General features: G+C 33.0%; 1 protein-coding gene across 1 annotated transcript in view; it reads right to left on the bottom strand.

Moving 5' to 3' along the window:
• Window positions 1-15791, bottom strand: part of Rhp (GTP-Rho-binding protein rhophilin) — an 82746-nt gene extending 66955 nt beyond the window's left edge. The window contains exon 1 of the mRNA XM_089710912.1: window positions 15607-15791. The gene's annotated coding sequence lies outside the window, so the exon portion shown is untranslated. The remainder of the gene's footprint in view (window positions 1-15606) is intronic.

Here is a 15791-nt window from a genome sequence, read left to right as displayed (position 1 = left end):
AAACACAACTGTAGCATCATGCTCCAATTCCTCTAACTTCCAGCGAGGCCGGTCCGTTCAAGGTTGGAATTAGTCGTAATGTTGTTATGTTCTATTCAATTACAGATATCCACTGTTCCTTGAAACCTGTGAACTAATCTATAATACTAGCCCGAGTTGGTTAAAACGTTTGATCTATCATAATACAAGCTCTGAAACTCTCTCTAGACTGGGCTCTAGTTGACTAAAAGGTTATCAAAATGATTGTGTAGCTACGATTTGACCTGGGATTGAAACACTATAAAATTATAGCCAATAAATCAGTCAGGAATAATGTAGGGACTAGGGAATATAATTGTTCTGAATATCGGTCCAGTAGTTTCGAAGCCCATTCATTCAAAAAACAAACGCATAATCAAATCATTCTTATGTATTTCAAGCTCGGATCTATAGAATATTGAATAAACTTTACGTAAATCCAATGCACTCTTTTTATACATTCGAAATTAAACAGTTATAATTTTTAACCGACTTCATCATAGACATAGATAATTCTTGATCCGAGGCCATAGATATCAAAATTATGCGCTTCAAAAAACTTATAGACTAGACATGATCTGCGCCCCTAGACAAGTGGCTTTCTATTAGCGTAAAGTTCAATAGAATAGATTATGAATGTATGAGATTGACGTAATCAATCGTCGTCGTCGTCGTAATCAAACGTCAATCTCATACATTCATAATCTATTCTATTGAACTTTACGCTAATAGAAAGCCACTTGTCTAGGGGGGCTGTGCAGTTTTGAAAATCAAGGCTCAACTCAAACGTTTATTTACCGAATTAGACTTCTAAAAGTGCTTCTGAATGGATATAAAGTAGTTTACTATTTACTACCACAGAGTAGTTAGATTTGAGATAGGTATGTACGATTATTCTGTGAATAGAGTAATTAGACCTAACATGAGCACTGTGAAGTGAGAGTGACAAGAGAAAGACACGTAATTATACCTATTTACATTTAATTAATTTATTTTTGATTATGCTCATAACAATTAAATACTTTTAGCGTGATATTCATTTAAATTAAAACTGTCTAGCACTCGAATTTCTCTTTGTCTTATGTAATTTAACTAAAAAGTAGTTACATAATCGTGAAAATAAAGTTTGTCTGTAAAAATCTTTAAACCTACTACTGCTTTAATGTGGCTTTAATCATAAGAAATTAAAATCACATTCTTAGTATATTTTGTGTTCGATTCCTAGCAAGTTAAAAAATCTCATAACATATTAATGTTAATAAGTGACGCTTGTTAAATCGGCCTAGTTATTCAATTAAATGCCGTCATTCAATGAAGGCGCTAGTCATTCAATCAAATAGGAAATTCAACTAGATGACCGCGACATATATAATGCATCTGCCCCATACCCCACAAGGGGACACGGGACTTCACATTAAGAAAATTGGTACTTAACTTATTAGACGACTTCAAAAAAAGGAGGAGGTTCTCAATTCGACTTGAAAAATATATGACTCGAGCGTTAATTTTAAAGTAAGGTACAAAAGTAGGAAGTAGGTATCAGTTTTGTTTTTGCGGTACATTTTAAGTTCACTACAAAAAATATCTTCATGAAATCGTGACTTCAATGTACCGACATGTTAATTAATTCAATATTAGAATCAAAGTATTATTTGAATATTATGTTTCGGCTTCTAGCGATTTGATAGCAATATATCTATAATTATAGTTATGAGATACTGTCCATATAAATTTAATAGAAAATTTATAACTTAGATACAACTAACTACAAACTAACACAATTGATAAAAATACTATTCAAAAATATATGGTTTACTAGCTGCTCCGCGCGGTTTCACCCCCGTGGCTCCACCCCTGTTGGTCGTAGCGTGATGATATATAGCCTACTAGGTTTCCGCCCGCGGCTTCGCCCGCGCAGTCAAAGAAAAACCCGCATAGTTCCCGTTCCCGTGGGATTTCCGGGATTGCGTCATTTTCCCGGGATAAAAAGTAGCCTATGTCCTTTCTCGGGTATCAAAATATCTCCATACCAAATTTCATGAAAATTGGTTCAGTAGTTTAGGCGTGATTGAGTAACAGACAGACAGACAGACAGAGTTACTTTCGCATTTATAATATTAGTATGGATAACCTTCCTCGATAAATGGGCTATCTAACACCGAAAGAATTTTTCAAATCGGACCAGTAGTTCCCGAGATTAGCGCGTTCAAACAAACAAACTCTTCAGCTTTATAATATTAGTATAGATTAATAATTAGATTTGAAATAATCTCTGTAACAAATAAACTATACTTAATAAAAATTAACCGATGGATTTCATACGTATGTCTTTCGCTTTTTGGTTTTAAACTTCGAAATTACCCGATTTTTTTTAGATAGGTAACTGCAAAAATTATTTTAGAATATAGATGGAAATAAAATTAAGCATAACAAATTTTAAGGCATAATGTTTTCAGATACCTATACCTATTTCGTCTAATTGTTTTAGTCATCGATCGATTTATATGTTGAGCGAGAAGGCCATATAATCACAAGGCTGATCATTTTCCCGTATTCCTTATCTTTAGGAATTTCCGTTGGTAGAATATTAATTGCTTCCGAATTGGTGTGACGCAGTTTAATGATGCCTTCTAGTAGGTTTATAATCACATTACCGATTAGGAATTTAGTTCGTAGTGTTAGAATTTGATTTTTAGATCTTGAATTATGTAAATTAAGAGAGTAGCGTTATATTTTTCGGTGCATGTGACCAGTTATTTGGATATTGTCATCTTTCTTGTAGTTTTGGGGTAGGATCTATCTATTTTGATTTTAAGTAATTTTACCTAATAAAAAATTGACAAAAATAAAAATGATAAATGCTTACTAAATAATTTAGCACCAACACTAAAAATAATAACTTACCAAATATATAGGGTTTTTATTAAGCACGGGTAGATGTTTATGCCTGATGTTTTTTCGTGTAACTTGGCATAGTAAAATGGCATACTTGGCTGAACAATAAAATATATTTTTAGTAGATGTCACTCACAGGAGGTGGCCACCACAAGCTGAAAACATCTACCCGTGCTTAATGAAAATCCCTATATATTTGGTAACTTATTATTTATAGTGTTGGTGCTAAATTATTTAGTATCTACCTATCTCTAAAATAATGATATTTTGTAGAACTTCATAATATGTACTCTTTACGTAAATTGTTAACCAATCACATGATACTACCGTCTACCATAAGCTACAGAGCGGGGTAATAGCCGGTTAAATAATAAATTATTCCGCTGCCATCTCAGGAAGTGTGAATTAATATTCATAAATGGAGAAGTTACATGGATGTAAAGCTGTGGATGGACATTGGGCAGTTAAGGCTTCGACTACCATTTTTCTCTATTTGATTATACGAGAGTACTTATTCTATCTATCTAGATACATTGAGAAATTAAAAAGACGTGTGGCACTCGGGGACTGCCGCGGTAAAGCTATTGCATAGCATGCCTTCAAGCCACACCTCCGTGCTCGTCGGAGTGGGGAGCGTGAGGCTTTTCGTTACGCAATTTCTGGATTCGGTCCCCGCGCTCAAGGCCCGCGATAGAAGCTATGCAATAGCTTAAAAGTTTTGGAGGAATAATATAATATACGATTAGTTCATTTTATAATTTATCCTGACTTTTCGAACAGTTTAGTTACATCGAGTATGCAGATCCTATGTTATAATCGGTGGTAAATGGTAAAAATACGTTATGACGATTCAAAAGTGCTTTTAAAAGAAGTCTAATTGAATAAATAAATGTTTGAGCAGAGAATGTCAGCTTATGTACCTATGGTATACCATACATAAGCTGACTCGAAAAATGCTGTTCTTTCTGATCGAAGTTTCTTTTTTTTCTATTTTTTCTCTATATTTCTACATAGAGGGGACGACAAGAAATTCGTAGTAGTATTAGTAACTAGCTATCTGCCCGCGGCTTCACCCGCGTTTTCAAAGAAAAACCCGCATAGTTCCCATTCCCATGGGATATTCCGGGATAAAACCTATCCTATGTGTTAATCCAAGTTACCGGTACCGGATATGTGTGCTTTTCATTGTAATCGGTTCAGTAGTATTTGCGTGAAAGAGTACCAAACTTACATGTACACATACATCCATCCACACAAACTTTCGCATTTATAATATTAGTGGGATAGGATATTTTTCAGTGCCACATCCAGTACTCTACAACATAGTAGAACGGTATCTGATTGTACGTATGTATGTATGTATGTAATATGTATGTATGTAGCACGATTCGTTCCAGCTAACTGGCGATAGCGGTTGATAATAGACGCGTGGTCGATCCCGGAATGTTATTTCAATTCTGCATATTATGCCAGTTATTTAATCATTTTATGGCTTTGAAAGTTACGTTGACCTTTGGAAGTTCGGTTGAAACATTTGGATCGATTTTTACTAAGTATATATATAGCTAATTATTTAATCATGGCTTGAGTCTTGATGTTTATTATGTGTTGCAACAGTGTGTGGATTCTCTCGCATTGTATACGAATAAATTAAAAACTAAACGCTTGCCGTGGCTTCGCCCGGGTTTACAAAGGTTAAAATTTAAAAAAATAACCTAGAAACTATGTTACTCGGCAGAGAACAGAGATGGAGCTTACTAAAATGTTTGTTTAAAATAAGTAGAGCAGTTTTTGAGCGAAATTGTTAAATAAATAAATAATCATTCCTTTTTTTAATATTTAGGTGTAGTAGGTGTAGGGTAGGTAGGTGTTTAAAAGTTTAGACTTAAATACACTAACAACATTAAAATATCCACGATTATGCAAACACCAATCGGGTTTTATAACTGTCGACTTATTTTTAGAATCAATCTGCTTCTAATGAAGCAGATTTATTATAGGAATTGAAACATAGGTATCGTAAACAAAATTTGTCGATTCACATCATAGAGTTTTAGAGTTTCTAACTTAAAGATAACTTTAATCATACCTAATATAAGTATTCCATTTTTAAGCCACAGGCTGAACCAAAGACCTTAATTAAAAAGTCGTTTCCCCGAAAACTCAAACGAAGAAAATTCTTTGAATAAAACATTTCGTCACGACACGTCGAAGAAAATCACTGTTTAAAAATCTTTAAAGAAATGAAATGCAGCTCATTTATTTTGGCATGTTATTTCCAGTACGCAAAAACTGTTATCTTCAAAAAGCCAATTTCCTGTTACCCGAATTGATGTTTTTATCCAACACAAAGCCTTCGTAATAACCTTGAGCTAAATGTATTATTAATTCTATTGTTTATAGTGTTTAGATACTAATTGTCTATGATTTAAGTAGGCAGACTTTGGGTGTATAATAAATTAATAATCACATTCTTACACCTTCGTAATAACATTGTTCAAATATAAATTATTGAATATTATCTAAAGGTACTTAGACTGATAAATAGAATTAATTCTCTTTGTTATTCTAAACTAAGCATGAAGGTGAGCACTCTGCAAAATTGAAAAATCTCTGAGAAATAAAGATTTTAAATAAAAATTAGAATTTTTATTTTCATGTGTCAATGAAAGTAGATTTCATGATAACGGTACCTAAAACACACTTGATGTTTTTTCAATACATATATCTGTCTGTTTATTATGGCACAGATGATATTATAGTTATACATTGAGATAAAATTAATATGGAGACGACACCGCCTACATCACGTATGTTCCGTTTTTTTTAATGGTTTTAAAGTGAAACGCATCAAATATACCTCCTTCGTGTGTGTTACGATATTGCACAAGTAATACGGAAAAGTGCAAAGGAATAACTTTCATCGGTAAGTACCTTACTAGATAATAATTTTTAAAACTTAGTTACAGCAAAAAAATGGCGCACAGATTTTGTTCGTGGTGTCTCCTCCATACGTAGTAATATTATCTCAATGTAGTTATAGTAAATTTTCGACAGGAACTATTTTGTCAGAACCTCCTAATGCATATGTAGGTTATTTTAGATTAGGCCTACCCGCAAAAAGTATCGATATTTTGTAGGAACAACAAATTTAACATTGGTATCGTGCTGGAGGTCGTGAGATCACCGGTCGAAGCAAATTTAAGAATGATAATAACATTTTGATTTTTCTTTGTTTATTTAAAATTTAAATCATTAGGAGTCATCAAATACATCTTTACCGAGTAACAAATGCTATATATTATTAGGTTTACAGATCAAACCGAACTAGCGGCTAGTTTTTTATTTAAAAAATAAAAATTCAAATTAAAAAAAATACAGTAACCTAACCTAAATATCATACAATAACGGTTTACCCCAATGAAACAGTTTCCATTCGACATTAATATAATTTATCATTATTGAATTATGCACTTTTATGCGATAAGAAATTGTTTGAGCGATCACCTGTGACTGGACAGTTATGTGCGAGCGAGATAGTTTGCATGGGTGCAAGCGGGATGGATAGAGTGGTGGTGGAATAGGGTTGTCGAAAGGAGTTTTAGAATTTTTAATTAATATTTTATACTAAACGACTAATGCAGTAGGTTGGTAAGAAATATAATATTTAAGAAGTAAATTTAATTGTATATTCAACATCTAATGTATAGTGGACTATATTGTATATGCTGAATTAAAAAGGATGATTTTTTATACATACAATATCTATAATTGAAGTTGAATGCATAATGCAAAAGAAATCACCTAGAGAATCAATTCTTAAATTTTTTACGGGATCGAGAGATCTACGTACAATGTAGGTACATGGTAAAATCTCTTTTGTATTAGTTTCTATGATATTAAATTGTTTATTCTGACCGACACTTTAATTTGTAGATTGTGCACGTAACTGTTATTACTATTTGTACAAGCTTAGGTACTTTATTGTGCCCTATTATTATCCATAATCACAATGTTTATTGGCAACTGCGCAATTAAAATTTGCTGGCGTTTGATTTAACGTTATTCAGTAATAAAAGACTTGACGACGTATAAAACAATTACATTATTTAAACTGACGTTTAATTAACCTGTCGGCTGTCTGTCTGTATCCACGCTTGTTATGAATTAGGTAGTTAAGAAACGACGACGTAAATGATATCTAAAATTATATTTCAAATCGGTAAAGTCAGAAATTGGACTAATTTTGTAAATACTTTCACAAGTAGAAAGTTAATATTGCCGAGAAAAATGGATTTTTTAAGTATTTTTTAAAGTAATAATCGCGATTAAAACTCGTCGAGATTTTATATTTTAGCGATGAAGTTTTTAAATAGAGTAAAGTCTCTGAGACTGTTGTTAATTTTTGACCCAAAAAATGTCTTATTTAAACCTAGGAAGGTTAAACACAACTTGTTCGATGTCACAAAAACATTATGTTCAGTCTGCGTAGTCAAGTTAATGTAGGTATTCAATTTATAACATAATTTAAAACTTTAATTAATTTTAGATTAACTAAATTGTAACTTTATATAATCCATATAAAACGAAGTATTACAACCTTCGTTAGCGTTTACAAATACGCTGCAATTTGCACTTTATTATTATTATGGGTATAAAAGAAGTTTTATAAAAGGCCCTTTTCCATTCTCCACACCCCTACGAATGTATGACGCATAGCACGTACCTATGCCCGCTTCCTGTATTTCTATGGTGTCCTGGTACTCACGGGAGCTTATGCGCGCTTCATTGGACAGAATAAAGGGTTTTTAACCGTTTAAAACGGAAATCACAAAAAATCTGCGCTTAGATTCTACGGGATACAGGACGTTATTAATCTTTTGAAGGTCTTCTACAAAACTTTATTAAAAATGTTCAATGCTTTAAGCTAGAAAGCTTCTGTATTACTTATTATAGGCTGTATTTTATATGTTTCAATCCCAATTAAAAGCGTACTCATAGAAGGGGCTGTATTTATTACTAAAAACTGCAAGTTTCGATCAATATTGGTTCAGTTTTTAACGCTTCAGTATTATAACTATACGGAAAATTATAAAAAAACGTCTCGGTCTGGTAGATTATGGATGTCTGATCACGTACTTGTGACGAAAATCTATCAGTGAACCCCTCGTTTGGACGGTGAATTCGAATATATACATTGTTACGTGTTTCCTGAGGTCAAATAATATCGATTTTATTAAGTACAATGGGATTTGGGAAAACTTCTTTGGCAAGATTCAAACTAACGTCCATGACGTGACGGTATTGCCATAACGCGACTTTGACATTTTACTCTCAACGTGCCCAAATAAGTTTCACTGCAAAAAATCAAATTACAAATATGAAATATGTAATATGCAACGTCTCGCTATAGGTTCACCTACCTAGTTCATAATATTATCTATGTAAAAAAAACGACTTTCCAAAAAGAGAAAAATTGTTGTTAGGGACAAAATATATGGCATAGGCCATAGTACATTTTTGAATATTTAAATAACACCTGAGATGGTACTCGCAGCACTTAATTTTTATGATGCCTCATAACAGTTTAATGGCAGCCATTTTGTCTGTATGTAATTTATGAGGACATTTTTATTCTGGCATTGTAATGTTTATTGTTTTGTTATACGTTTATTGGATCGAGTTTATTTTTATAAAGCGATAAAATTGCTAATTTTATAAGGCGTCGTTTTAAGAGCATCTGACGTCTGAAGAAAATAACTTTACTACAATGACTCTCATGAAATAAATTCTCGACGTGTATAAAATCACTATTCAGACAGTTCATAGAAGTTATTCGAATAAGGGCTGATTTTTCAATCCTTAGTTAAAACTTATTCGTCGAATAACGTATTAAACCACAGTATTAGGGCTGATTTTTCAATCCTTGGTTAAAACTTATTCGTCGAATAATGTATAAAACTACCATTTTAAAAATGTCTTCTAATTTGGACGGATAAGTTTTAACCAAGCATTGAAAAATCGGCCTATTAAACTAACATTCCTTATAATTGCCCGTATTTGACAGTTTACAGGTGAAATTTTAATATTATCATGTAATAGGTACGGTGAAAAATCGGCCCTAAAACATTATCCTTATTCGAAACTGCTATGTATATTGTTCTAATCGCTTATCAAATCTAACTTGGCTGAACCATAATTTTCCTGATGGATGGAAAATGGAAGTGCTTCTGGTTGCATCAAGATGATTTCCTGTAGATTGTAATTCCAATCTGTGAAGCTGAAGGATATACCTAGGTCAGGTGCATTGCGTGATAAATTGATATTTTCAATTTAATTTTACTGCAAATCCATTCGTAAGTACTCACGAGCTTTTGATTGAAGTCAGTGATCTTTACCACTATAGCTATGTAACAACTGCTTCAGCCTTCATATTTTTACGCGATATCATACCTAGAACTCACTTCAATTTTGATATTTTAAGCCATTGAGCCCCGAACGGCCAGATCCGACCGCGGCACAATAGATTTTCTATTGTGTCTGTGATTCCGGGGCCTGATGGATTAATAGCACTATCAACTATGTTATTTAGAGAATATATTTGATAATTTATGATGTGTTAATGTTGTAGTACCTAGTCCAGTAAAGTGACCCCAGGCTCCCAAGATAATAATAACTGTTATTCATATCATGTAAGTACCTACTTCAATTTTCAAAAATCATTTAACTAAAATTATTTAACTTATCTACACAAATACAATACAACATAACTATAGGTATTATTCCATTGTAATGAGGCATTACGTACCATCATGTACGAAAAGTGGTAATTTTGTACAACAACAAAGTCAAGGTTATTCGACATTACTTAGTTTACATAGCAGTTATGTAAGTACTGATCTAAATATATTTATTTCTCGACACGTGTTTATAATTGAGAATTTGCGATAAATACATAAACAATAATGACTATTGCGCAGTATTGCTCGCAACTTTTTTGTTTTTTTCAATTACCCACATTTTCTTTTCATGTTACTCTTACGACCTTGTACTATGTCTGTACTAGTAGTTTATTATTCATTTTTAAAGGCAGTTAAACTTGCATATTTAAAAGTGGCGATGTGATCAATACCAACAAAATTTCGTAAATTCGTAACATCCTGCAAGCAGACATGTACATTGTACACATTGTACTTTGAAATGTTATTATTCATTTAAATTATATTACTTACATCCAAATTCAAACGTTATCGGCTAGCGATTACAAACACGGCGTGAAGAGGAAACACCAAGGTCACAGCAAGGTCGGTGCGCTGGCCGTGACCAAGGCGCTCTTCTTATTACCTAGGAACTTCCCGTAACGTTGGGATGGCTGATACAGGACTAAGGTTTGTACTTTGATTAAGGATAAGGTAAGTAGTATCCTAATATTATAAATGCGAAAGTAACTCTGTCTGTCTGTCTCTTCTTCACACTACTGAACTTTAGATGAATTTTGGTACGAATACAGTCTAAAACTACATATAGGTAGGTTTTATCCCAGAAATCCCATGACAATAGGAACTATGCGAGCTTTCCATTGCCTTGAGTGGAAAGCTTGTATGTTAGTTCCTTGCGGTTATGAATTATGATAATTATGTTTTGCTGGGATATGTTTCTGCGTTTGGCTGTTTGTGCGGTCTTTAGCCAAGTAGAATGGACATATACTTTTGTTTGAGCACGTTTGCTTTTCTTTTTTTCAGCAAGTAGACTTACTAGTAAGTAAGTTCAACACAAACTACTACTTTACGATTTAAGCTCCTTTAAGTATCACTTCTAAATCATCATAATGCATAGAAATTACTTTGAGTAACCGGTTTTGTTGCTGCAGTTTTTAGCAAGTAGACTTGTCAACTTATATTCAAGCTCAAACTGTTAGTTATTGAACTGGACACCTTTTGGTAACGGTTTTGAATCATAATGCATATAGACTTTTCCGCCGGTTCGGAAAGCAGCTAGCAAGAAATTCTGTACTTACACATTTGAAATAATATCCATTTGTATATTGTAGCGTATAGGCTTATAATACAACGGAAAGTAAACTAAATACAGATTAAAGTAACGAATGAGAACGAAAGGCTTCGGTAATAATTGTAGAACAATTGAATGGCTTCAACAATTATCCCCTTGGAACCGAATGGAATACGTAGAAATACGTTAGTTCTATATAATTCAGAATCTACTTAACGCTATGGTTAAGTAGATTAAATTATTAGTATGTTTATTGGAAGGCTTTGTTTGTGTTAGTGTGTGTGCGGTTATTGGGACGTCCTTTTATTAGGAAATATAGGTCTTTCAGTCTTCTTCACGCCTCATCCACCGAACCGATTTTGATGAAAGTTTTATACCGGAAATCCCAGTGGAACTACGATGGTTTTGCTGATATAGTTACGCGGGCGGAAATCTAGTAAGATAGGTAAACAAGGTAATATATTTGTTTGTCCCATTTGTGGCTAGGAATTTAAATAAATTCTGTTAACACAATATAGAACAGAATAATTTGGAAAATCCAAAAGTGCACGCCTCATAATTTTTTTTTAATAAATATTTATTAATTATTATTTTTGTTTATTTAATAACAATTAAACCACATCGAATCAGACCCTGAAAAATGAAAGGGTTCTATTCCTGAGCATACTCAAGCGTAAGAGAAAAAAAAAGACTCGATTAGTAAAGTATTTCGGTCGCTATCGTGTTAACAAGAAAAAGGATCCGCACATACAGACACACGGACGTCCAAGACAGAACTTTTTTAAACTGTTTTTTAACTAGTTTAAATAACAAAAATGACATCAAAAATATCATGAACGTTAAAAATAGTGTTTTTTCTTAATATGTGTGTGTATGTATTATCTTACAAGTGCAATGTATGATACATAAAGACATTTTAAGTTTGAAAAATCAGATGTTTTGCGCGAAGTGACAGTAGTACCCACCTCAACGCTTCGCTATGAGGCGTGCAATAGAAACACATTTATTCCCAAAAAGATGATACAGTACATTAAAATTCAGACAACACTTATAAAGAGTCAAGTGACTGAAAGCGTATTCTAAATTTAATGTAGCGATTACGGATTAAATTATGCTAATACATAATAGAATTTTTTTATTTAATGTGCCTGAAATAGGTAAACCGAGGTTCTTGTGTAATAAAGGATCTTAAAATGTGTGGTTTATAAGTTGACTATGGTATGTTTTTTATTACAGGAAGGCAAAATGGCGGTCTTAATTACAGATAATATAGGTATATAAGTGTCTAGAAAACATAACAATATCACAGTATTACCATCCTACAGTAGTGCGACGAATGTACTTGTGCAGAGAAACGGAGGGGAACTGGCGGGGGTCGGGCGACGCGGGCCGCGTAAAGCAATCACGCTGAGATTGCTTTACCTATCGCGAAAGGACGACGCAGTCGTATTTTTTGTGTAATAATTTTATTATACATAGGTACTTACATATTCTATTATGGCGCGCACAAACTGTTCCGTTTACGGATGTAAATCTACATTGAAATCCCAGAAGGAAACAATATTTCAGAAAGATTGTATTAATTGTATCTGTTGAATTAAAATCAAAGCTATGTATATGTTGTCCTCATTATTTCCTAATCATTGTAAATCCCAATGCGAATGCATTACTTAGTTAAATGTTATAATATACAATTAAGAACATCCAAAAATAAAGTGTCCACGTAAATAATATTTAGCAGTGCAATATCTGTAATTATATATTTGTGAACAAATAATTACATCAGATTTAATAATCGCAATTATTTTGAATGTACATATGAATTATGAATAAATTATTTCATCATAATATTAATAATCACAATTGTTTTATTTCCCATTTGTTGCAACCCTAGCGTATTTTCGTGTGGCAGCGTAAGTACCTACGCTGGCGGCGGCATCGCGCGACATCAAAGGCGATTCCTTACTGTAGGAAATAATATTGTAATACTGTGACAATATGTTACGCTTCGTCGGTATTTACGAGGCTTGGATGGTTAGTATAATATTATATGTATGCGAAATTACATTCGTTTATATTACCAGCAACATTTTCTTATGCTCATGTGATACTTGCATACAAAATAGGTTGTAGACGATCAAATAAATTCGTTGCGTATGGGCAAGATAAATAATTACCTATTTGAAGCAATTATTGTATCGAATAAAATTGTTTACCTATATTTTTAATTCTAGATCTAACAAACAGACCATAACTACCTGTCTACTAAGCTTCTAATATTTTCTTTTTATTTCGAATTGTCTAAATATTTTTAGCCGCCAACATAAAAACTATACTGAACTGGAGAAGCCACTGGCTCCTGAAGTCCTGAGACACAGTATTTAACTAATTCAGGAGCCTATATGGATTCATATACATATAAGCTGTACCTATTTTTTTAATGTCAATAAAGTTATTTATTTATTATTATACTGAACTATTTACTAGCAGTGGGTTAACTTAACTTATTAATCGGCTAGGTATATAGTTAATACTTATGCTAACAAGATTATTTTTTATAGTTTAACATAGGTACATATTACTACAATCGTATTTAGGTCTTCAGACACAAATGGCAAATACACTTTTATGTGAATTCTAGCAAGTTATAAAAACATGATTTCACCTTGATGCGGACACGTGAATTGCAAATGACTGATTAAGTTAAATTAGAAGCAAGAAAAACTCTGAAAATTCATACATTAGCAGGAAAATTGTGTCGCATAGCGCACGGTATAGGAAACGTGATGGATATTATTATAATTTATAGGCGCAAGTGTATTATTGTATTTGTGACTATTTGTTTAATGCAGGCGCTAGACATGTGATCAAATACGCAAATACCTACAAAGTCGCGAAGTGTGGCACTGACATTTGCCTATTTGTTCAAAGTTTGAACACATATTTGAAGTTTGCCGAGTCGAGTCGGTTTTTCTGCGAACATCAAAGTAATCAAACTTCAAAGTTGCTTCAAAGTTTGTGCGCCCTGCCACACTTGTTGCGTGTGCGCCGCTGAACGGAGTAGTTGTATGCAATAGTTAATCTGTGAGTGGTATTTTGAGCGTCAAAAATGGAGTGGGGTAATGACGCAGTAATAGAATTATTTATTGAGCTACTTCAAAAAAAAAATTAAAGGCACTCAAATATAACAGTCTGACGGAGTCATCAAAATCGTCGTCTATTCTGTGAGCCATCTTTGCGGTAACTGTGCCCGTAAATCATTTGAAATACAAGTCTAGCCGGATACATTTGTGCATATAAAGTTTGATCGAAGTTTTGAAAATGTGTGCTCAAACTTTGATCCCCATGTCTGGCGCCGGCTTTAAAATAATGGTAGGTAGGTATGTTTGTGAAGGTAGTAAGTAGGTACCTATTCTAAGTAAGTAAGCATGGAAACTCAATTATTTTTAGTAGGTAGGTAAGGTAATGTAAAGTTTTACATGTTTATGTTATGAATAGTTTTCTTTTTACTACCTACCTATTTCAGGAGGTATTCTAGGATAATTTGGTTTTTATCTAGTGATTTTGTAAGCAGATCGTCGATCGATCTACCTACCTATCATATGTGAAAATCGATAAAAAGCCTAGTAAAGAATACCTATAATAATAAAATAAAATTCTGTGTCTATTTATAGAATACTAGCTTTCCACCCGCAGCTTCGCCCGCGCAGTCAAAGAAAAACCCGCATAGGTAGTTCCCGTTCCCGTGGGATTTCCGGGATAAAACCTATCCTATTTCCCGGGATAAAAAGTAGCCTATGTCCTTTCTCGGGTATCAAAATATCTCTACCAAATTTCATGCAAATTGGTTCAGTAGTTAAGGCGTGATTGAGTAACAGACAGACAGACAGAGTTACTTTCGCATTTATGTATAATATTAGCAAAGACTAATAATAATATACTACGTAGGTATATATTAGTAATTAGTTTGGATTTTATAGCTGTCGAACGAAACAAATGCCGGGCGTTTGCAATTTGACAACCGCGCCGTTTGATAGGCAAAATTATACAATTTGTCTGCGACATAAGGTACCTAGGTAAGTACCTATGTATGATTATAATTTATAAGTATAAAAAAGGTAGATACACATTACACACCTACTACAATTTACTAATATAGGTATGCCTAGAAAATAAAATACCTACATCCAGTACCCAGCTGCTACTGTTTGGGTAATTGTGTACCTAACTACCTAGATACCTATTATTATTTTAATTTTATAATGTCGGTGTAATGTATGTGGTGTGAGCTTATAAGTTAAATAATTTTGTAGTTTGTACCTATTTATATTAATTATTACCTATCTAACCGTAATTCAATATCATCGTAGGTACATCAATTAAAAATTATTATCAAAAAATGAAGTTTTATCGTCTAAGCACTAAAACAATTCGTTACCGTTCAGTCACATCGAATATAACCTTAAATTATGAAACGTATTAGAAGTGTATTTAGAAAACTAGCACAAAAACAAGACTTAAATTGCTGCATTGTTTCAACAAGATACAAAAACTATTATCGTTATAAATGTCATCTGTCGGCATACCGAAACTAGTGAACGCAAAAAGGTGTATTAAACAAAGCAAAAGAATGTTATCTTAATTAGAACTAACGTGTAAGTTATGAGTTAACGATTAACCTACCTTCGTTGTTACATATTTATTCCAAAAACACACACAATTCAACTAACACCAAAGTTATTTATTCGTCTCAAAAAACAAAACACTACTTTTATCTGTATCAATTTTTCGCGGTTTATTAATTTCCGTCGAAAAACTTTTGGCGCGAAAACAAAATACGCGTTCCGTGCATAGAAGAGCGCGCGTTG

Source organism: Colias philodice, chromosome 25 (assembly GCF_061535455.1).
Source record: "Colias philodice isolate Cphi_HAF_F1 chromosome 25, ilColPhil1 Martin Lab GWU primary, whole genome shotgun sequence".
NCBI lineage: Eukaryota > Metazoa > Arthropoda > Insecta > Lepidoptera > Pieridae > Colias > Colias philodice.
Note: the sequence above shows the minus strand (reverse complement) of the source record. Positions and strands in the feature narration are given on the sequence as shown.